This window comes from Trachinotus anak, unplaced genomic scaffold, assembly GCF_046630095.1.
Source record: "Trachinotus anak isolate AG129_WGS33_773 ecotype Australia unplaced genomic scaffold, CSIRO_AGI_Tana_v1 ptg000002l, whole genome shotgun sequence".
Lineage (NCBI taxonomy): Eukaryota > Metazoa > Chordata > Actinopteri > Carangiformes > Carangidae > Trachinotus > Trachinotus anak.
This window is the reverse complement of record NW_027273853.1, coordinates 23,496,581-23,520,035: the sequence shown is the minus strand read 5'-3', so window position 1 is coordinate 23,520,035 and position 23,455 is coordinate 23,496,581. Positions and strand designations below refer to the sequence as shown.

General features: G+C 41.8%; 1 protein-coding gene across 2 annotated transcripts in view; it reads left to right on the top strand.

Annotated features, from left to right (window-relative positions):
* Positions 1–23,455, top strand: part of LOC139605538 (alpha-1,3-mannosyl-glycoprotein 4-beta-N-acetylglucosaminyltransferase C-like) — a 103,389-nt gene that overhangs the window by 40,197 nt on the left and 39,737 nt on the right. For both annotated transcript variants that reach the window (XM_071457107.1, XM_071457098.1), the window contains 2 exons: positions 3,040–3,110; positions 12,698–12,781. The gene's annotated coding sequence lies outside the window, so the exon portion shown is untranslated. The remainder of the gene's footprint in view (positions 1–3,039; positions 3,111–12,697; positions 12,782–23,455) is intronic.

Sequence of the window (23,455 nt, the reverse complement as noted above, 5' to 3'; positions counted from 1 at the left end):
AGGGTTGCATGAATCAGCCACTGTAGTGTTTGTTTAGAGGTTGTAAATGTATAGTGCTAGTAAATCACTGTGAAGGGCTTAAAACAGGGGTCGTCAACCCGCGGCTCTGGAGCCGCATGTGGCTCTTTCATCCCTCAGCTGCGTATTTAATTTAAATTTATTTTATTTTAGTGCATTAGTATTTTAAATTTTATTCTAAATTTGAAGATTATGGTGATCTTGTAACATTAAAATAAAACATGTTTAATTTTTTGTCGCTCAAAATATGTGTCACAACCGCCGATGTGGGACACCCGCCGGCACGCGATTTATTGAGTTTTTCGACCCCCGGTAGGTCAGCCATGGATAAATCCAAGAAAAGAAAAGTTTTTTAAGAAAACATAACGTTTAATGCTACGTGGGCAGATTCATTTGCTTTCACTGCTGACGAGGAAAACTCAAATAGACACTGAGTATTTTATTTGAAAGTAACCTTCAACCAAGCGTCTTCTTTTTCAGAGTTCAAAATGTTTTTGTTGCGAGCAGAAATAAAATTTCGTTTTCTCTGCAGCAGTTCATTGATTTCATAAATGCAACACACTATAGTTTTTTTATACATAACATAAAGGTAAAAAACAATATATGCAGTGTTATCTTCATTTTAGATGTCAAAAGGGTTTTGTGGCTCCCGGTGTTTTTTTTTCTGTGGGAAATGGGTCCAAATGGCTCTTTGAGTGTTTAAGGTTGCCGACCCCTGGCTTAAAAGAACATATTCCGATGCTGATCATTTCATTCTAAAAAAAAAAGAAATTTTGATTACCTTTAAAGTTTTTGTTTTTGCATTACAAATTATACATTTTAGTGCGGTTCCTTTCCTGACGGTATTAGTTCATTTTGTGTTGTGTACCCTTAATAAAAGGAATTCTCTTCACTTTCATGGGTGGTTATCTTGAATAACTTCAGCAAGGAAGCACTGATATGCACTCACCTCCAAACTCCATAAATAACACATTAGCTGCTCTTCCTTTAGTAGATGAGATCTTTGGCATTGTCTTTACATGGATAAGGTTAGAATGCTGGCATTTGTTAGCATGCAAACATAGACGTGCTAATATTTTAGCATACTAACAAACATGGAACTATCAGTGTGCAGCCAAATGTTGTTGGTGTTAAATGCAAATGATTGGCGTTTTTTTACGCCAATATTTAAAATATCTGAAAGTTTTTGATTCTATAAAGGAAAGATTCAAGTGGGAAAGAGTGGGAATGTGTTGACATGTTGATTACAAATTAATCTCCAAGCTTAATTTTGGACATGGACAACAGTAGAGAATATTAGGATGTTAGAGTAATTGTTTCCTTGGGCCGCTTCAGATATTTTATCTTTTTTGTGAGTGTGAGTGGGTGGGTTTCTGATGGTTTCTTTTATTTATTTATTTATTTATTTATTTTTTATTTCATTGAACCTGGATAAAGGATGTTTTTCTGGAGTGGCTGTACTGCATGCTGAAGCATGATGACCTTGAAGTATTCTCTTAGCATCTCTAAAGGTTTCCTGACGTGACTGCTCTCCATTGCTGTGAATATGAGGGGGAGTGGGAGACTGGACACAGTGCAGATAAGATGCTAAGGTAAGGCTGTATGTGGGTGGTTGTCTCTCAGGTTGAGAATTTTCCTCTGAGCTATGGAGGTCACAGTGGAAAATGGGTTGCGATGAATATGCGCCTTACCAGCATAATGTTGGCAGGGAAAACCCTCAGTGCAGGAGAGTATTTATTCCATTGAAGCATGTTGAATCCATACAATGATCCCAACAATCCTGAGCAACCATATATATTTTTTGTCCCTACCCTGTGATACAAAACAGACTCCTGAAATAGTTCCCTTACAGCAGCAGGAATGTATAAAGTCTTTTTTTTTCTAACTTGTGCAGCTTCTATACTGAGAACTGTGGATGCAGTGACAATGCAAAAAACTGGACCACCGGGTCAAAACACAAACACTCAGAGGGTTATCAGACTGAAGAGACAGTAAAAGTAAAAACAGTGTAATCTGTATGTTGTAAATATCTGTGAGAGTAGAAGGTTTCAAAATGATTTGACCTGTTAGAATTCACCCACCGTACTTACTTTAAATGTGTGAAAAGTTTTACTCTGAAAAAAAGAAGTGATGTGCAAAGCTACATAAATGACACCCAGGTTGCAGGAGCAGCAATCAGAATTTAAACCAGAGGTCTGGGTTCAATTCACAGTGGAAGCTTTTGCAGAAGATTTCACAGATGCATCCTTCACCACAGATTATTTGCTTGAAAAAGTCAAGTAACAAGAAATAATTCAGTAACCACTTTTTTTTAGGAGCATTAGAGGTTTTTAGTGAAAATTGCATTTGGCATCTTAGTACATCGGCTTTAGCTCCAAATGGCAGCAGGAGGTAATTGCTTAAAGGATGAACTTCAGTGTCCAAAAGTTATGTAATGTGCTTTTAGTAAACTGCACACAGCATCCTTGTGTTGACTAACCCAGCTGGTCTGTGATCACGTTGTACCAGAGGACACTGAAGGGGAAGGAGAGAAAGAAAAGCCAAAAAGGTAACTTGCGGCAGGACTCTGTCTTTGTATTATTATAATAAACTCTCTGCTGACTGGATTCCCCACTCCAAAGCTCCCTTTTTAAACGGGGCCAACAAAAACCAACTGACTGAAGAGCACCTAGCAAAATGAGGTCATCTCCACACATCCTTTGATCCCTCCATTCTTCATCTTGGAGGCAAGAGGATCTATCTTTGCGAACGGTTTTGAGCCCCCAAAATTACAAACAAACTAAAGGCGTGGGATCGATAGAGTGTGTCTCACAGAATGATGAACTGGCACTTCAGAGGGGGGGAAAAATCAATGTCGTGCTCCCTTTCTCTGCCTCTCCTCTCTCTGTCTCTCTCCTTGGGTCCTAAACTCTCTTCACAGTCCTTATACTGCAGTGTTTAAGAGTGTGTGTTCACATGTGTTGCTCGAAGCAGGGTCTCTCGCTGTGATTTAATGGTCCTTTGTTTCTTATTCCTTTTTAGCCTGGAAGACCCCTGCCTCTTTGATGTGTGAGCACACCCACCAATAATGGCCCATAGGATACGCAGTGGAAGTAAGTGCTTCTGGTCAGATTTACCGCCTTAGTGTTCCCTCCTCCCTCCACTGCCCTTCTAAACCTCAGCTCATCTGATGTGGACGTATTGATCAGTGCACTATGCCAAACCTGAAAACAGTATGTAGCACTTAGCAGGAAGCTGCCAAAAAGAAAGCATCTTTTTACTGCAACACATGCCTCGGACACTCGACTGCATGGTGCATTTTTATAGCCCCAGCATGCACATTACTGTTGGAGGTGAAAAGAAGACTTATAGAACTTATAGAAGTCCATTATATATCTTAAGCATATAATTAATAAACTTCCCCAAGGGGAAAATTGGATTCCAAGAGCTCCCTCTGAAGCTAGAAATTAACCATTGTTCTGTGAGCATCATATTAACAACACAGTCTTGCTTCAGTGTTGGCTCCCTTTGCAGCAGAAAATATTTTTGCAGTATAGTAAGTAACTGAGACAATCAGATAAAAGAAGTAAAAGATGACTCTCATGTCATCTGTCTTTGTTACTCCAAAATATGCCACTTCAAATGCTAAAAATTTGATTAAGGTCAGTATTTGCTTTCAATATTGCTTCACCCTGGAGAGGTGGAGTTATCCGATTACCGGAGCGTGATTAGCTCAGTGTTTGGGGGGTTTCACTGAGCAAAGGCAGATTGTGGCTCGAACCCATGTACATTGTGTGTCATAGCTGAATGGGAATTAACATGAGCTCCTAGTCAAAAGGGCTAGTTTTCATTGTGATGGATAACTTGGTCTGCTGTACCAGCAGCATTGGCAGATCACCCAACGTTGTCTGGCAAGCATCTAAAAAGTTGTCCACAAAAACTTTAGTAGAAGTGATGATTTGTGGTGTGTCTCCAGTGATGTTAGTCTGTTGGTTTGTTAGTCTTTTTCCAAACTGAAATATCGTAATAAAAATTGGATGGATAACAACATTTTTGGTCCCATATCATATAAAGTGAGATTTCCATGTCTTTTTTTATGAAGCAGGTCAAGGTTCTTTATTAATACTGTGAAAGTATAAACTGAGCCTTAAAATGAGCTGTCAGGACTTCCTTTACTTTGTGATGTCACGGCAAAGCAGTCACCACCCTCAGTCATGCCCCAAGCCCAGCCCATCTGGACCCACCATCCAACCTTGGAGGACTTGGTTTCTCTGAGTGTTAACCTGAAATCTGCCATATCTTTATTTGATCAATCAAAACAGTCAGCCAATCAAAAGAGAGGCTCAGAATGATTGGCTCACTGACCTGTTGCTGCTAGAGCTCCAGAGAGAAGCCTGAGAGGAGATGGAAAACTACTTTGAGATGGTTTTTGGTTCTTAAAACCACAGATATATATTCTTATAGATAAACACTTCAAATAAAACAAAGGAAAAATATAAAATATGGGACCTTAAATTTTTCATCTAGAGCCATCATCAGGTCAAAATAAAATTTTTTTATGACTAAATACCTGCAAAACTAATGACATTTCCCTGAGCCTTAGCAGTATTTTGCATTCAGTGCTAATTACCAAACGTTGCACACCAGCATGATACACTAAGGAGGTGAACAAGGTAGAGTGCTGCTCTACCTAAGCACAACGTTGGAGCTGCCTTGGCCGTAGACACATAGTGTTGTTTGCTGGTAATTTCATTATCGCTGCACCAAAAAGGCAGTTTCCCCCACCAGGTGCACACGCTTTGTCACACGTTTTCTCCATGTGTGCGTGTGCAAGGTGCCTCTACAGTAATTTGCATGAGCAGGTGTGTTGAGTGTTTAAGAACAGTCGCTCCTGGGCGGTACCTGCTGGTGTGATGTGGGTGAGCTCTTAGACAGCACCCGTTGGTGCTGTCAGCTGTGGAGATCTCTTCCTGTCAGCCCTGCCTTGTGAAATTTAGGGCTGGGAGATGAAGGCTGAGACAGGTATCCATGTGGTGTGAAGCTAAAGGTGGGAGTGTGTCTTGGGGGTGTGGGGGTTGGGGGGTTAATCTTATCTATCTATCTATCTATCTATCTATCTATCTATCTATCTACCTATCTATCTATCTATCTATGCATGCATCCATCCATCCATCTGTTTTTTTGTTTTTGCCTGTCTCCAGAGGTGCAGTTTGAGGTGGGAAGCTCCTGTGTGTCAGTAGTAAAATATTCATCGTACGTGCCGGGAGTTTGAAGAGCCGCTCTGACACCTCCATACTCTCCACCCTCATTTTCATTTCCTCTCTGGCTCCATCCAGCACGTTACCTCACAGTTCCCCTGCTTTGCTATTCAACACCGTACTGTATGCTCAGTACAGTCATGATGAAAAGAAAACTACAGCACGCTGCTTTTACATTTTCATACCTAAGAGAATGGGATTTAAAAAAAAAAAAGAAAAAAAGAAAAACTAAAACAATTCATGCTGAAAAGCTTTCATTTGAGCTTTTATCACTGTTCTGTTGAAAATGGGGCTTTACAGTCTGCTCTTTAAGGTTCCTTTCGCCCAGCGTAATGGGAACACTCTCAATCTGAATTTGAAATTAATGGAAAATTCAACCTTGGGTGCGGGACGTGACTTCCTATATTTTAGCACAATGTCTTTCGGCATCCCTTGGAGAACTCAGCTGGACTTAATGTACCCAGCATGATTTCAGAGGATGCTATGATGATAACAGTACTATCAACAAGACAGAGAATGTTCTAGTGGAAAAAGTCTGACTTCTTACTAAAAAATCCACTTCTCCTAAAACTGTTATCTAAAACTGCTATCTCTGCCTCCTTAACTGTGGATTCTGCTTGTTTATTTTTAAATATCGACTCATAATGGTGGCTCTAGGAAGAATTCCTTGACCTTTTGACACCAGAATCAGTTTGGGACAATTTCTGCTGTCCAACATAACGGTAGATGCACTGCAAATATCTTTACATAACATCATAGCTGGACTAGTTATCCTTGAGAATAAAAAATTTAAAAAGGACAGAATCAGAAACCAAAATGAATTTCAAGACAAATGTCAAAGGGATGCTTAAACTATGAAATGTGATGGGACATGTTTTTTTACAGTACTGTAGGTACCGAAGGCACTGGAAATGTCGTAGCTACTGGAGATGTGAATCTTCCAGGACCGATGAGGGCAGTGTTCGTATTAACAACACGTTCATGTCCTGAAAGATTCTCGTTATAGTTTGTGAATTGCAACAGCTGGCATCTGTTGTCGCAACGCTGCACACAAAATGTTCACAAAGGCTAACGTTAGCTTGTTTAGCCACAGCTAATGATAATTCTTATAGCATGTTGCTTCACATGCTTCAATAACTAACTGTCCAGGAGAAGTAGAACAACCTCTCTCCAGCTATCACCGATATTGACACATGTCCATCTGAAGGGACGTGCACACATATCTGCATTTGTGGAACAGCCAGTAAGAGCGCTCTCTCTCTGAAAAGACTTGTGATTGACCAAAGTCTCCCGTCACAGACTAGATTTTCTAAAGTCTGAAAACGGAGCCAAGAGGAGGTCTAGTTTTCTCTCACACCACTTGAATTACAATATGCTGACATGCAATTATGGAAGTTTTGCCCATTGATGCCCAAAAATGATTGCCTACCCCAGTTTTAACTTCACCTCCATTCTCACCATGTGGTCAGGTCAAATAAATAAATAAATAAAATATGGATACAGTTAATTAATTTTAGTGGCCTAGTAGTAGAACCTCTTCACATGTCAAAACCAAAAAAAGCTGCTTTCTTGACAGCAGGCCCATTTAAATCCAAGGCTCTAGCTGTCTATAGACAGCATTGATCAGCTCCTTGGTCTCTGCATAATTCTCTGCATCATCCTGCAACCAAATGATTAGCCTCAGGGGGAAAAGCAAACAGGAGTGGGGAAAAGTTGCAAATCATCTTTTCATTATATTTTTCTGCAGCCTCTCTCATAAGTCATCATCGCGGAGCCGAGGCCTCTATCTCCAAACTCTGCAGAAATATCAATATGGATTTAGGAGTCTCCCTGAAGCAAGGTCCTCAGCTAATTAAATCTGTAATCACTTTGTACTGTAAAAACACAAGCAGGGGAGGATGATGGTGGTGGTGGTGGTGGTATTGGGGGAGGTTTAAATGAGGGCCAGTGGAGTTTTATTTAACAAAGGCGGCTAATTGGGTCAGAGCTCTTTATCCTCATAAAGCACCAAGGTTTCCTGCCATCCAGTCGGGCCGCTTATGGCGCTTTGCTCTCGAGCAGAGTTTCGACTCCTTCTGAGAGAGTGAGGATGGGGGAGGCGGGGGGGTTACAGTGAAGGCGGTGGAGAGCGCCTGTTGTCAAGGCTACAGCAAACAGGTATTTTATATTGTCTTCAGGGTTTGAAGTCAGGTGCACTGCGAGGAAAGTAATGGGATTCAGAGGAGCTTCGTGCCGTGAGTGAATTCTAATAGAGGACGGTACGACAGAGATGTACAAGTCCATGAACTTCTTCCATTTTTCATCTCCAGTGGAGGGGGTCGTTCAAGCAAGGTGCTGCGTGCTTCACTGATGCCAGGTGTGAAGACAATTCTATCGCTGTCGTGTCAAACTCTCATCACACAACCTTTCTTTACCTCCTCAATCTACTGTATAAAGAGTCTGTGTCACAAGAGTAGAGGGAGATAATGTATTGTATAACTGACACTGTATACAGTGTCATGAGTATATTCTCTAATATTCTGCACTTTCTTCAAAAGCTGTTGTGAACGCTGACTTTTAATGTTGCGCTTTGAATTCTGTCTTTGACACAGAGTGTCGCAATATGGAGTGACTGAATCGGGAAAATCTGCTTTTGTTCCCAAACATTTAGATGGAATAAAACCAGTATCCGTAAAACCGTAAAAAATTTGCAAACTTCATAAACATAAGTAGTGCATAAGTGTGCTGTCCAAATGTGATAACCTCATCTATTCAAGTAGTTTTACATTGTATATATCTGCCTCCAACAGTCACACCATATTTGTTCGCTGTCCAGCAGCAAGTGAATAGTAATAATTATTGTAAAGATGAGTGCAAAACCTGCCTTGATAATCTATTTATAAATATAAAAGTTAATATTTTAAAAAGAAAGAGAAGAGAGAGAAAGAAAATGATATACATGCTTATACTTGGGCCACATGCTCGTCTTTCTTCTGGCCCAGTATACGCCCCAGTTCCACAGCCCAAGTCTGGCCCATATGCAGCCTGATTGCCAGATGATATTTTTACATTAGGGCCAATTCTGGCGCACACACAAAATCTTCCAACTGTCAGTCAACAACGGAGGATAACACCCAGAATCTACCGTAGATGTGAAAGTAGCATCTGACAGTCGTGCTGTATATAAGCCAGACTCGGGCCATGTAACTACAGTGTACGCTGGGCCAGAAGTTTCATTTTGCTATCTGGGCGGCGTGCTATGCTCATACACCTCGAAAACTTTTTATTGTCCAGCCGGTCATTGGGGGCACCCCGACAAATCCCGGTGAGCCAGTGGATAGTATTTGTTACTCTGTTCCACAGCCCCCATGACCCTGTTCAACACCTGCTGCTAAATTTATAATGATCATGTGTCACAGGAGTAGAGGGAGCAACCACCCTGAGTCCGGTTGTGCTTGAGGTTTCTGCCTCTTATAAAGGAGGCTTTTCTTCCCCGCTGTCACCAAGTGCTTGCTCATGGTGGGAATTGGGAAGTAGGAAAATAATGTTGTAAAGAGTACAGTGTAGACCTGCTCTATTTGAAAAGTGCCTTGAAATAACATCTGTTGTGCTTGTTGCTATAGAAATAAAATTTGACTTTACTTGACATTGAGGATTTACTTTGTAGCCTGTGGTTGGTATTCAAGCAAGCAAACGGTTATCTGTTTTCTTTGTTTGCTTGTTTGTTTTTTCACACATGCACAAATGTGTGTATTATTTATCTAATGATTCATGGTTAATTATCAAACTTATGTATTTGCCAAACTGAGATTTAATGAGATATTAACTACAATAACAACAAGTACACAGGCTGATGCAATGTTGTTCTTCGCTGTCATTCACGGCAACTTTGCCTCACTCAGTTTTTGAGCCTGTACAGATTTTTAATACAGATTGAGTGTTATCTTCTCATTTCTGTCTTCAAGCAGCAGGAAACCTGTCTACCCTCTCCTTTAGTATTCTCTACTGCGCTTTCAGTTGCCATTAACAGCACTTAGTGAATTAAAATGAAATAGACAGTAGATTCAAAGCAGCACATCCTGGTATGGGAAAAAAAATTACAGCAATATATGTCATGGAGATGTTTGTGTTGTCACGGTGTGTGCACATTACATTTACAGACACCTTCCGTTGAGAATAAATAGTGGCAAATGCTTCATTTAAAAAAGAAAAAAAAAACCTTGCCAGTGTTGTCTCATTGAATTTTAAGCCGAAGGAGTCGCTGTGTATCTGCGGTTTCTCCATGAGCTGCAGCCCCAAGGTGGTGACCTCGTGCTGCTTCCATCCTCTGTGTTACTCACATTTCTGTCTGTCCCCGGGGCTCTTCGTCTAAAGAGCCCGGACTGAAGAGGCAGGCGGGCCAAGCACAGTATGGCGGGGTTAGCCCTGCCCTGGAGAAATCTTCCGAGCGGCCTAATTCTTTCCCCACTTTCTCTCCGTATTCCCCAGATCTTCTGCTCATATTCACCTGATCCTCTGTCAGAACCATTTTGTCGGGAAAAAGTTCTACAACAACAGCAAATCTAGAGCAATATTAGTCCAGTGGCTGTGATTGTGAATTACTGCGTTGCAGCTGAAGTCCCGGCACAAGGCTGTCAGGGGGTCCCCACAGATTTTTCTTTCGATGTTTAATTTGGCAGATAATTGCATCCATTATTAGAAATGATGCATAAATTCTGTCTGAGATCTGGTTGTGACTGTTTTTCATGAATCCTCATCAAAATTGCATATCTTCAATATCAGTGGGAAAGCAATGCGTCGAGGAGAATCTCCCATCACAGCTTGTCAGATTCATCTCGCAGAGATCTGAGTTGACATTAGTGATTGGTCCCCAAGTCACGTTCTTTTCATTCCAGCATCTGGATTTAATTGTTGCTGCGCAGTAAAGCCACAGCTGCTCTGCCTGTTAGGACAATAAATTACCCCAATTAGGAGTCGAACAAAGGAGGCTGTCTGACACCGCAGCCCGCTGCCGTGCCTGGAGATGGGAGCACAGTGGAACGAGGCTCCTAACTGACATGAAGCCATACCAGAACACCTGCCCCATCATCTCTCTGATCAAAACACAGTTCCAGTCCAGTGGATATATAGAGCAGGAGGAGATTGCCTTGCATGGCCTGCAGCTCGCTGTTAGCCTCAGTCGCAGGAGCTGCTGCTGCTGCTGTATAAATGAAGTAGAAAAGGTGTCACCGTGTTCGAAATCAGCGGAAGGTGTGTTGTGTAATTGGTGGGCAGATGATTAATTGGTGTTTTGATGATGAGTTGTGGATACATCCAGGGTTTTCTGGCAGCCACATGCCGTATCGATGGCACCGGTAATGAAGGCAGTAATGAGGGAAGGTTTAAGAGGATGTGGAATGGGAGGAACAATAGGAACATCTGTGCCTCTCTACAGTTAGAGTATAATTGAGACCATATTTCATTTTCCTCTTTGGAAGCTGGTCGTACAATCCTTGCTGTCTGCTTCCCTGAAAGATGAGACGTATTTATTTGCCGGTGAAATGTATTCAGCAGGTTTAGCGACTCAGGTGGTCTACCGTTGTAAGGAATGTAGGGTAGCTGCCTCCTTGACGATGGCCCTTCGTCTTGATCGGCACTCCCTCCACGTCTCCGCCTCGCCACGCCATCCCTTTGTCTCACCACTTGCTGTGAACACGCCATTAAGCCAGCCGGAGTTTGACAAGAAAAATGAAGTGTGCTATTTCCTGTGGCCTCGAGTGTCTTCCTGAATAATGAGCGCATCGCCTGGACCCCCCCTTGTCCCTCCCACTCGCTACCATCGGTTTTACTCTTCCCCTTGAAGTTCCAGTCTGCTGAGAGAGTGAAGGGGTCTTTAGGTTGGCACCCGTCTCTGGAAAGAAAGAAAAAAAAAAAAAGTGGCCATGCAAGACCTGTCAAACTAAATCTGGAAAGCCCAGAAAAAGAAAGAGGATTAGATGAATGAAGTGGATTTTATTGATGAAATCCTCATCCCATGTCACGGTATTAGAGAATGCAGAGTGGGGCAGACTGTATCTATGGAAATATCCATTATGATAGAGCATCACGAGCTGCTGCAAACAGCTGCAGTTGTGTGAGCCAAATTAATTGGCACTGTTTCCCACATCACTTATTATTTCCTTGCTTTTTTTTTCTTTCTTTCTTTTTAAACACGTCAAATGGCTCAGCGGCATGACTGGATCACAGCAAAAAAGGGCTGCCTCGCACGGCGAACCACTGAGAAGAGAGGCGAGCTCTGGTGCTACTTCCTTGCCCAGCCTTATTTCTCCCAATTACCAGCGTGTGAGCAAACAGTCTGACACGACTGACCTCCTCTCACAGAGCTGTGGTCATGACTGGAAGGCTCTCTCTGCTTATTATGACAGAAGTGCTATGGTAATGGAAGCAAAGTCTGCACCGTGGCGATAGCACCGCAGGAACGGATAGCCTATTATCCACCACTGTGTGGTGGTAGTAATGGTGAGGGAGAGGGCATCCTATCTGTTATGGTGATGATGCATTTTGAATGGGTAGTGCCTATTATATATTACTGGATGATAATGGCAGGAAGCAGCATCCTCTGGGTTACGGCAGTGATGCCAAGGAAATGAGGGAAAAAGGTCCACACAGAATATACAGTGTGCCGTCTTGGTTTTTATGGTGATGGATTGAATGAAGGCAGTGGCAGGGTTTTGCTCTGTCTGTTGCAATAACGACGAGCCCGTGCACGTGTTCAAAGAGCATGAATATCAAAGGAAGGAGCGACAATGATGAGTGCGTGTCTGTGTGTGTGGCTGCATGTGTGTGACAAACAAGAGCCGCGCAGCAGGAAGAGAGCCTTAGTTAGCTATCTGCTTGGCGCTTCGCCGCCTCTGTGATGTATGTTTATGGCCCATCATCTCTAGCCAATTACCCTGCCTCAGTGTGGGAGCGCCGCGCACTCCCATCACAGCCGTCAGTGTCTGAGCGTGGAGGGAGAGGCGGCGACAGTTAACGTTCCTGGACATCCCTGGCAAAGCGCTGTTTTCCTCAGGGGGGGCTCTGGAGAGTCAGCTCCAAAAGGAAGCCACTGGGCGGAAGAGTCTACCGGGTCTGCGGCTGCTTTGGGAATTGTAGGCTTGTTTACTGAGTGTTAATTCCAAAGTGTGTGTCTGTGTGTGTCTCTGTGTGTGTGTGTGTGTGTGTGTGTGTGTGTGTGTGTGTGTGAGTACAATGTGGGTGCTGTAAGTTAGCAGAGTATGTGTTCAAACTTTGTAAATCTCACGCTTCCCTTGCACTCATGTGTTTGCATCACAGGAGTGTGGTCCATGTGGATCCCTCACAGTTCGACACACACTGATGTGTGCGTACAGTTGGATGCTGGAAACAATGTGTGATCATTGCACTTTACACTGAAAAGCCTCACAGCTGTGAAATAATCCTGACATGTCTCTTTTGTTTTCTAGATACAGCTGAGGCAGACGTGTTCATGTATCCCATCCAGGTCGACCTGAAGACTCTCTCCCACAAACACATCTGAATTTTATAAGGTAACCTTTTTCTCTTTTTTCTTTTTTTGTTCTTTTTTTTATTTGAACAATGTGTATTTTGTGTTACATTATATTTCATGCATCTCGTTCAGAGCAGCCGACTCAGATTGCTTTTCCATAAAATGTTCTCCTGTGGAGAAGTGACATTAGAAAAGGTAAACCAAGTCAAAGTTGCAGCACAGCAGCCATGAAGAGTCATTTGCTTTTAGCAGCGAGCAAGTGTGACTTAACCTTACGTAATCCTCAAACTTCATATTTAGATGATCCCTCTGTGAAAATGAGAACACATTGGCAAGAGAAGGATGTGTGTGTATATATATATATATATATATATATATATAAATATGTGTGTGTATGTATGTATGTATGTATTTATATTTTTTTCCTCTCTGGCTCCATATTCACACACTATGACAGATTGAAACTGCAAAGCTGTGTTTGTGTTGGCTAGATGAAGGAACGCTCCTGCCCAGAGGGTTTATCAGGAAGAGAAAATATTGACCGCCAACAGTTGCACTTTGGTGGTGTTATTGCTTTTCACACTTGTGTGATACAGACAGCAGTCGCCAAGCACAACAATTGTAAAACCTGAAGCCATATTGACAGCCACATTGCTCTTCTGTGCAGGGTAGCATATCCAGCTTATGGTGTTTACTTTTTAGCTTATGCCACTGAAGTGCTTTCTGCAGACAATGATATTTAAAAAAAAAAGCCAGAACAACGTAAGATGAGAGGAAAATACTCACTGTTTAGGTGAGATGCAAAACCCGGAGGGGCTTCTGAATTTCCTTCTAAATTAAGACTGCAACTCACACTGACAGAAGAGCAGCAGGATATGTGTGGGCTCTGTGTGTGTGTGTGTGTGTGTGTGTGTGTGTGTGTGTGTGTGTGTGTGTGTGTGTGTGTGTGTGTGTGTGCAACTTTTTTAAATATATATATATATATATATATATATATATATATATATATATATATATACACTGTAGCATTTCACTTGCTCAGCCAGCCTCTGGGATTCTTGGTTAGCACACAGTTCAAGTCGGTTCGTCACCTCAATATGAGAGGGCAGCTCTTGAGAAATTGGCTATCACTGCAGCTCTACATGGTCCTCTGTTATTGCAATTATAAACTCACCGATATCTTATTTCAGTGTTTACTTGCTGCTAAAAGCAAGAAGTGACAGATAATTGTCGCCTTTGCCAATCACTCTGGAGGTAAACCAAACAAATAGTTATTTCTGGCAATAATTTAATATCGTAGCATCTTGCAGGCAAAATTGTGATGCAGTAATCAGACCACGTTATCCTTTTACAAAATTCCCTAAATGACTGATTCCAAGTAAATTTTGGTTGCAAATGAACAGAATCTATTATATTCTTACATTTAGTTTAATGTAAAGAATAACGGTGGGCCACAGTTCACCACATTTAACACCAGTTTGATTATTTTATATTTGATTTCACATATATTTCTTTGCACTTGCTTCTATCTTGGGTCCACCTCGAACCTGTGCACTCATCCTATTGGTTGTAACCACAACTACGGCTGGTCTTAGTCTTTTTTTTAGTCTTTTCTAGGGGCAATTTTGGCTAAAGCAGTGGTTCTCAAAATTCTTCACATCAAGTGTGACACAAATTACACTGACCCCTATTTTAAGATGAAGATTTTGTCTCAGGGTCTCCCATCTGATAAGATTTTTGCTTTAAGATATTGTATTGCATAAAGTGTTTGAAACCCATGATCAAAATAGTCATACATTCTGTCATTGTGTTACTTATGTATGGACCTATACTGAAAATGAATTATTCCCCTTTTGCTGGGGGACACCACTGGGCTCAAAGCATTGTACTAACATCGGCAAGGAAAGTTTATTTATACAGCACCAATCAAACATAAGGCCATTCAAAGGGCTTTACAGAGGCATGGAAGTACATAAGAAATACATCAGCTCAAATAGCATTGAAAAATGATAAAGCAAGGTTGAATAGAATAAATAAAATAAGAATATTTGAATAAGTCACATCAAGGTAGCATAAATGGTAGGAAGCCCAATTTCAAAAGAAGTGCTGCAGTGATAAAAGGCATTAAAACCAAGTGAATGCACAAGATTAAAAAAAAGATGTTACATATGTGATTTATTGGTGAGCTGCAGCAAATAGTAACGCTTTCAGCACTGATTTAAGTGAACTGACAGCTTGAGCAGATAAAAGCTGCTTCACCTTGCTTGGTTCTGATTCTGGGAGCACTGAGTAAACCTTTGTCAGATGACCTGAGGGGTCTGGATGCTTTGTATTGTACAAGTAGAGCGAAGATATGTTTAGGCCCAAGACCAGTTAGTGTTTTATAGACAAGTGGTAAGATTTTAAATTTTATCCTTTGATATATGAGTATCTGGATTCAATTAAAGGGGGCAGCTGACGTGTTGTGAGTACTTGAGGAGATGGCATTTCATATACCTTCTGAAGACATTAATAAATAACATTAGCTCTAATGGTAAATAACTGCTCTTTAGCGCTGTTCAGGTTTTATCGACCACTCAAAGCACTTTAAAATGGAAGCCACATTCACACACATATTCATATAGCAGTTCCCACCATACACACACACACACAAACACATTGATGATAGATCAGGGGTTCAATATCTTGATCCAGGACACTTCGAAATGTGGACTGAAAGAAGCGGGAATCGAACCACCGATCTTACAATTAGTGGATGATCCGCTCTACCTCCTGAGCCACAGCCGCTAACTTTGCCATATTAACTTCAAGCGTATTGCCAGGCCCTATAGCAGACACAGGTCGTGCAAAGCCTTGCGTTTTCGACATGTTTCCATACTTTGAGCAGCTTCCTGTTCCACGCCGCTGAAGGAGCTCCGCCCGGCTACACCACTGTAGCTGTTTCTGTTTTTCTGACCTTTAAGATTTTTAAGTGTTTCACTCCAGTGAATGAGATGTTTGACATTCTGAATGGCGGGGACTTGAAACAGCTTAAATCAGGCATTGATGCGATCCTCCACATTCTCATCTGCTTCAATGGCATGCCAGTGTGCGCATGCATTAAAGATTCATGCAAACAGCTGTTTCTTCCACAGGACAGCATGGCGCAGAGCAAGGCTTGTGTGCTTCGATTTCAAATGAGGGAAGCTGGGTTTGAGAGAACAAGGCAGTGAGGGCAGGAAATTAACACATGCTTGTTGCAAAAAGTGACAACGCAGCCAAGGAACTCCCGAGAAGAAGTGCAAAAACTAGCTGTAGGCAAGAATAGAGAATGACCTGGAGTTTCGGTAAAACCTAAATCCGCCATCTAGAAGCAATACACAATAAGTCTGATCCAAAGCCAGAGTGGACCATATCAATGGAAGCAGGATGAGCTGATGGGTTTCAGATCAGCCATTTCCATGCAACACTTTGCTTTGACATTTACCTAAACAAGCACAAGTGTTTTTGTAAAGCACCACAGCCACAGCGGGCTTGAAAGAAAATGCACTCAAGTTGACATTTGTAGGATATTTAACATTAGATGCAGCGATAATATTTGCCAGCTCCTGACAGCTGTGCAGCCACTGAATGCAGCGGGTGAGTTATATGTATAGGTACTTATTCACAAGTATGTTGCCCTCATCCTCTCCCACTCTTATACCCACACGCACGCTGACTCTCCTGTTGGCTCTTACATCTGCTCTGTCTCATTTTCACCATTTGTCCTCGTCCTCTTTCCCTCTTTCCTCCTTTGCTCCAGCGTGCAAAAAAACAAAAAAAAAAGAGAGAAAGCCTCATTAAGTATTTTCATGGATGCCGCATTGAAATGGATAAAACACACAAATACAGCTGGAATTATGAGGTGTGTGTGCCTGTGTCTGCTATTACGCTCTTCATGCCTCGCAAAAGTAGAGTAAATAATCTTTAAGATTGCGGCACAATTGCCTCCTCTCACTTCCGCCGAGACAGGCCATGACCTCCTCATGGGAGCTTCACAGTGAGCATTTGAATGGTGATGTGACAGGCTGAATGACAATTTACAGCCCACACAAAAGCACTGACTTAAAAGATAGCTCTGTAATAACAATCACAAACACTGCGGCGAGCTCCAACCATATGCTATCTGTTCGGTGGTTTTTTTTCCCCTCTCTCTTCCTCATCAACATGATACTCTCAGTCACAGTGTCTGGAAGAGGAAATGATTGAAAGTGGCGGTGGCTAAAGCGAAAATGACGGTGTTTTCACCTATCAACACGAAGTCACACACCTCTCTCAAAGCCGCCCGCTTCTTTCGATGCTAAAATAACGCCGGGGCGAGCTATTCCTGCTGGATATTGCAGTAACAAGCAGGTGATTCCCTTTAGAAATAACAGCTGGCCGTGTTTTTCTAATGGCGAGGCTCCATCACTGCCCGTCACTCCTCGTTCATCAGCAGCTGTTAGCTGTGCTTCCTATGTGTAATTGCTTGCACTCTCTGCTGTGGCGCACTATTTTTCACCTGCCCTTATGAGTTGCATAAATGCACCATAATATGAACATTAAGGTGGGCTGAGTACGATTTCTGCACATCTGCTTTGCAGGGAAGTTGATGACGACCAGTCACCTGGAAAGCACCCCCATGGTCCCTGTGGAGGTTGTGGTATGTGGGAGCATCAAATGAATATCTGTTTTTCATGCTGACATATCCTGAGAGGATTTCTTGAATGATGTAGCGTTTTTCCATCATCTGAAATTCTGTTACCTGGATAGATCTCTCAGCTTGGTATGCACTCTGAACTGCCGAGGCATTTTTTTTACTTTTTTTATTTTTTATTTTTTTCTAAAATTAATTCACAGAACAAGAAGATTCGTCAGAACCCCTGCATCTATGTAGAGCTTTTCATTTTCTAATTAACTTTAAACTGTAACAGTAGGGTGCTTAGCTTAAACTGCAATATGCTGTGTTTGGCAGCTTTGTTTAGCCTAATCATTGCAAACCAAAAACTGCCTCCAAATTTAAGAAGATTCCTTTTTTTTTCTCAGTTAAATGAAGATCCACTGTTAAGCGTCGTAATAATTTGTTCTCTTGCATCTGGGAATTTCCAGCAGAGCTAATAGAGATTTATGAAATAATGTCTGCCAGTCTGACATCCTCAGGTCTGTTTTTTTTTCTCTCTTTTTTTTTTGGTGTCAGTCACTCAGAACCTGAGACCAAGGGCCTCTGTCTGGACTCATCCACACACATTCACACAGGGAGAAAGTGTTTTTGCACAAACTGGAGCTTCGTAGTCTCTTGTTGTGTATCTGAAAATCCAGACATGTTACCACAGTTTTACTTTCTCACCTCACAAGAAGAACAGATGCCTTTTATCCTTGAGGTTATGCAAAGCTGTTTTGAACTCAAACAGAGTCAAGTCAAGGGCAAGTGGGTACAACAAAAAAAAAATAATAATTACAACTTTTCGTCACCGTATTACATAAAAAATTCACAGTATCTCCCTTTCGGAGCATATTGAAAGGGTGGAATTTTCCATCCAAACTTGGATGTGCACATTAGAGATGTGCAAAGCTTCCCCCTGAATTGCTGGTATGGCACTATCTTTGGCTTACACCCACATGGTGTTTTTTTCTGCATGCTGGAAACCCACTCAGCATTCTATATTTCTCTCAGTTTGGTGCGAGAGGAGGCTCACAGTGCCAACCCCACGGGATGTCAATTTCTCACCAGTGCTGGTGGACTTGCAGTGACATTTTGCCCTGCTGTCAGAGAAGAGGAGAGGAGAAGCAGAGCGAAAGAGAGAAGACTATGAGCTTAATGTAGATCTGTCATCAGCTGGCTGCAGATCAAAAGAGGAGCACAGAATCCACTGGAGCCTCCTTTCTGTGCCAAGCTCCAGCTTCTCTGAGGTAGACGAGCACAGAGGGGCCTGGCTCTAGGCGAGGAGTGTGTGTATGTCCGCTCTATGCGTGTGTATGCGTGTGTATTTTTGATGGGCGGAGAGGTGTGGGCACGCTCGCACATTGTCTCAAGGCAAGGATCTGGCACTTTGAAAATGTCACCGAAATCCCAGCAACACACAAAAACAAAATAAAAAACAACAAGAAGCGACTGAAGAAAGTGCGATGAACAGACGTGCATGCTCAGGGAGGTGTGGGATTTAGAGACTGTGGAAGGCAGAATCTTTCTCTCTCAGAGTGGGGGATTGGGAGGAATAAAAAGGATGGCACAAAGACAGAGAGACGCGGGCTGTGTTGACTGTACACCTCTGCAGCCTCAGTGTATAACTGTTAAGTGGGTTCAAGGACGTATCTAAATTGCAGCCTTCAGAGGTTTGTTAAGATTGTTAAGAATGTTTTTTTTGTTAAGAATGTTTTTTTGTTTTTTTTCCTGTAAATTCTTTCCACTTTTGATAGGAGCACAATGCTTGAAGTGTTTCACTGTGCAGCTGTGTGGAAAATATTGCATGAGTCATTTTAAATCAGCTGAACCAGCACAATTAAGTTTTGTGTCTACATTAATTATTACATTTCATTATTAGGCCGAATATTAAATATTGAATAGTGATTAGTTTGTTCTAGGCCCTCCAGGATAAAATGCAGGTGAGAGCCTTCCGAGGCTGTCTATGTTGGGGCCTGTTTTTGGTCAACATTATGATATTTTTGATATTCATGATCTCTTATTACCACAGTGAGTCTTTAATCTGATTTTTTTGCGTCAGTTTGTCGGGTATCTGTGAATCTTTTTGTATCAATTTTAAGTTGAATGTAACTCTCTTATTTCTTCTGTGCAACATGCATCCACAAATATCCAACATTACAGGACATATCTGTTCCGAACACTTACATGCTGGGTTATGAAATCTTATGGCAAATAACAGCAGCAAATACTAAAAGGTGAAAATCTCCTCCGACAACACAAGTGTAAGGAGTGCTCAACTCATATGTTTATCTCCACAGCCTGCAGACCTTTTAAAGAGAGGCCCGACCTTGCCAATCTCCCAAGTGCAAAATAAATAAATAAAAAAATCAGACCGAGTGAAGATGCACAACAGCTCTCTCTTCTATGGTGTTTTCTGTGTGTGTGTGTGTGTGTGTGTGTGTGTGTGTGCGTGCGTGCGTGTGTTCTCTCGTTTACACGAACTCAATGTCAAGCCTATTTCCAAACTACTGATTCAGCGAGTTGTGAAGATATACAGTGGGGCTGCCAGTGCTAACCTTTAGAGATTACAGTGACATTAAAAGCTGCATATGGTGAGTGGGGGGACCCGAACCACCGTGTGCCTCATCTGATGCAAATGTCCTCTTTCACCTCTATCAGCAAAAGTAATTATGGCAAACCACTGTGACATCTCAGGCTGTGCGAGAGAGGGGAGGAGAAGGGGGGTATACCTACCTAGTATAGGTCATGGAAATACACCCATGTCTCTGGGTAAGGAGGAGACAATTATCTTTTCCTGCAGAGAGGCGGTGTTGAGGGAGGAGCCCTCCCACCACTCCACCACTCCTCTAACTGAACTATCTTTTGTGCCTGCAGCCTTGAGGGACTCAGTCAGGAAATTGACACTGCTGTTAGTATGCTCGGGGCTAAAGAGATGTATGGGTATAGCTCTCTCTCAACTGAGGCTTCATTGATTTCGGCAAACATGTGTTTGGTCCAGATTTTATAATTTATTTTTACAGTCACTGCACAGATATGATAATGACATGCACGTTGGCAAGTGTCTCCGCTACAGTAGTAATAGGATGTCAGTTGATTGGATGCCTGGACGCAGCGTACATATGTTGAGCGACAGCTCGCACAGTCTTGGAATAAGAATAATAACAATAATGATGAAGGGTAGTGGTTTTGCTTTTTTTTTTTCTTACATTTACATCCGAAGTGACTTACAAGTGAAGGATAATAGCAAAGCTTCAATGCAGTGGGAAACCTTTGTGTAAGTATTAGGTACTACATCTATTTAATAAATGCATACTTTTTTTGACGGACATACATGCATACTTACGTGTGTTGGTTCTAATTTCCACTATGCTACATTTTCGCATCTTATTTTGTACTGATGATGAAACTTGGTGTGTGCCTTCTTGATAAACAGCTTTCAGAGAGACAAACCATGACACTGCCCCCATGTAGTCAAATGCATCGTGCTGCCAGCAGAATAATCTTTTCTGTTTTCCTGATTTTTTTTTCCTCCTCTCCTCTCCTTGTCATGCTTATGACGTTGATGTGTCTTTCTTCGAGTGATTGTACTTGCAGAGGGGTCCTGCAGCCCCACCGCTAACCCTGTTGTTCAGAGTCAGTGGGCTGCGGTGGCCCAGAACAGCTTACGCTAACCTCTAACCCCCTGGCAGTCGCTGCTGGCTTAGCTCCGCTGAACAAGTCAACTGGGCTTTGTGCCCGAAAGAGTTGACCTGCACAAGTGTCATCTGGCCTCGTAGCGAGATCCCCTGCACCTCAGGGGTGAGATCCACCACATTATCCAACGCACTCCTGAGACAAGAGGGCATGGCACTCGCTAACGCTGCCTCTTGTTCATAGACCTTCCGGCAGTGGGTGCACTTAACATCCATGTTAATGTAAACGCATGTAAAAATCTTATTTATAGTGCAATGAAATTGTGTACAACCTCTTCAAGTTTGCATTAGGTTCAGGTTCAGGTTTGCTACATGGAGTATCAACATAGTAGGTCTATAAAAAACAAAAAAAAGACAAAATGACAATCAAATATGAAAATTAATATTCAATTGTGGAGATTAAAAGCAGCACCGTCACCACCCAACTTGGCTGCAGAGAGAGTGAGCAGCAATCTAAAAAATCACATTTGGAAACATCAGATTTCAGTCAGTGGACAAAATTCTGGAACCTAAAGATAAAATTGTGTGCAAGCTACTGTATGTAAGCTACAGTTAGCCTAGCAAGCAACCTGAGGGCACATCTCCTAATGAGCATGTATAGTAAGTTTTTTTATGTCGCTTGTTGTGTCAGTTTGCCCAGTGTATGGACATAATGCAGAAAGAAAAGACATTCAAATGGTTTGAATCTATATGTTGTTTTTTTCATAGATATATTCAAAGGTCATTTTTGGCCAATTTTGACAGCACTGCTACAAACCACAAATATGATGCAGTGATTTTGCCGCAGCATCTCTTTTGTTGCTGTTTGTGTAAACAAACAAAACAAAACAGTTTGGTGAAGCTCCTCTGTTACCCACGTATCACATCCTTTTTCTGTGATTAAGATAATCAGACTAATGTCCTGATTCACTACAACTGTGTCGAGCAAATTGCTCCACAGTGCCAGGCACAAAGTTTGGATGCACATTGAGTGATTACACAACATCTTCATGTGCACAAATAACACAACTGGCATTGATCGGTGCTCTCTGCACCACACAAACCCTGGAACTAAGTGGTATGTACAGGTCCTCATTTATCTTACTGAAAATCTCACACTGATCGCAGATGCAGCCCTTGGTCAGAGGTGCACCATACTTGAAACCCTGAAGGAGAGAGCGCAGTGAAACACTGCTTTTCAGCCAAGTGTTTTGTTATTCTTATATATTCTTATTTATTCTTATTTATTCCTATTTATATTTCAGGCTTCAGCCTTTCCAGAAAATACATTTGCTGGCAGCTTCTCTATAGTGTAATTGGCAATAGCTGACAATGCTGACAGTGAAAAGATTTTATCATGTGCTAGTTGTCTGTCCCTACACAGTGTTGTGGTTCACAGGTCAGGAGTCATGGGTATGTGAAAGAATTCAAGTGCAACTAACAGATGAGTGAATCATGTTTCGTCCAAGGAAAAACCGAAACATCAGACACTGTGTTTCCTTTTGTCTTACTCCAAAAGAAAATGGGATGAGCTAACTGGTGAGCAAGCCAGGTCTGTTTTTCAAAAATGTGCACAGTGCCTTAATGGATTAACTTTTCAAAACTGTGCTTTTGGATTCTTATTTTGTGAAATGCTAATGAAGGCAGAAAGTTTATTAAGGAAAATAAACACATCTTTCACTAGTTTTGGTCCTGCCTGAGTTGATGATGGAAAGGCAAACAACTGAAATCAGAATAATATGTTGTTAATTCATTATTAGAGTGAATTTAAATGATCCATGAGGGGTAAAGCTTTGTAGACCCAGTTTATCAGTGTCACAAGTGAAGAGAATTTTTCTCATATTCAGGTCGTCACTTGTAAACAAAGAACTTGCCATAGTAAATTTGGGTGTGTGGGTGGGGTGGGGTGGGGGCAATCAGCCGGTCTGTGCAATTAGTTGTTGCACTGAGGGAGGAAAAGAATCACATTCATTATGTGAAAATATGGCCACCAAGAAGGAGCCTCTTGAATTGTAATGAAGGAGGCCCCTTGATAACCATGAATTCACCAATTAAGGTTCTCATATAACATTCAAATTATGTGCATTTTAACAAGTAGTTTTGCCACAGAAACACTTGCATTTCCTTTGGTTTCAAGGAGCTTCCCTGCTTGTAAATGTAGAAGTAATTAAGATAATTAAAGCTTTTGATGTTCCACATTTAATCCAATGCACAGCAATAGTGAGAAAAGTTGTAATGAATTTCAAGGCTTTGTCCTCCTCTGTTCCCTCTCATTAAAACAGCTCTCATTGTCTGCAATTCCATTTTCTTCTAGTGAAACTGCTCTTACATTGGTTGAGGATAAATTGGCAGCTTAATTTTGCAGAATGAATGACTTTGTCCC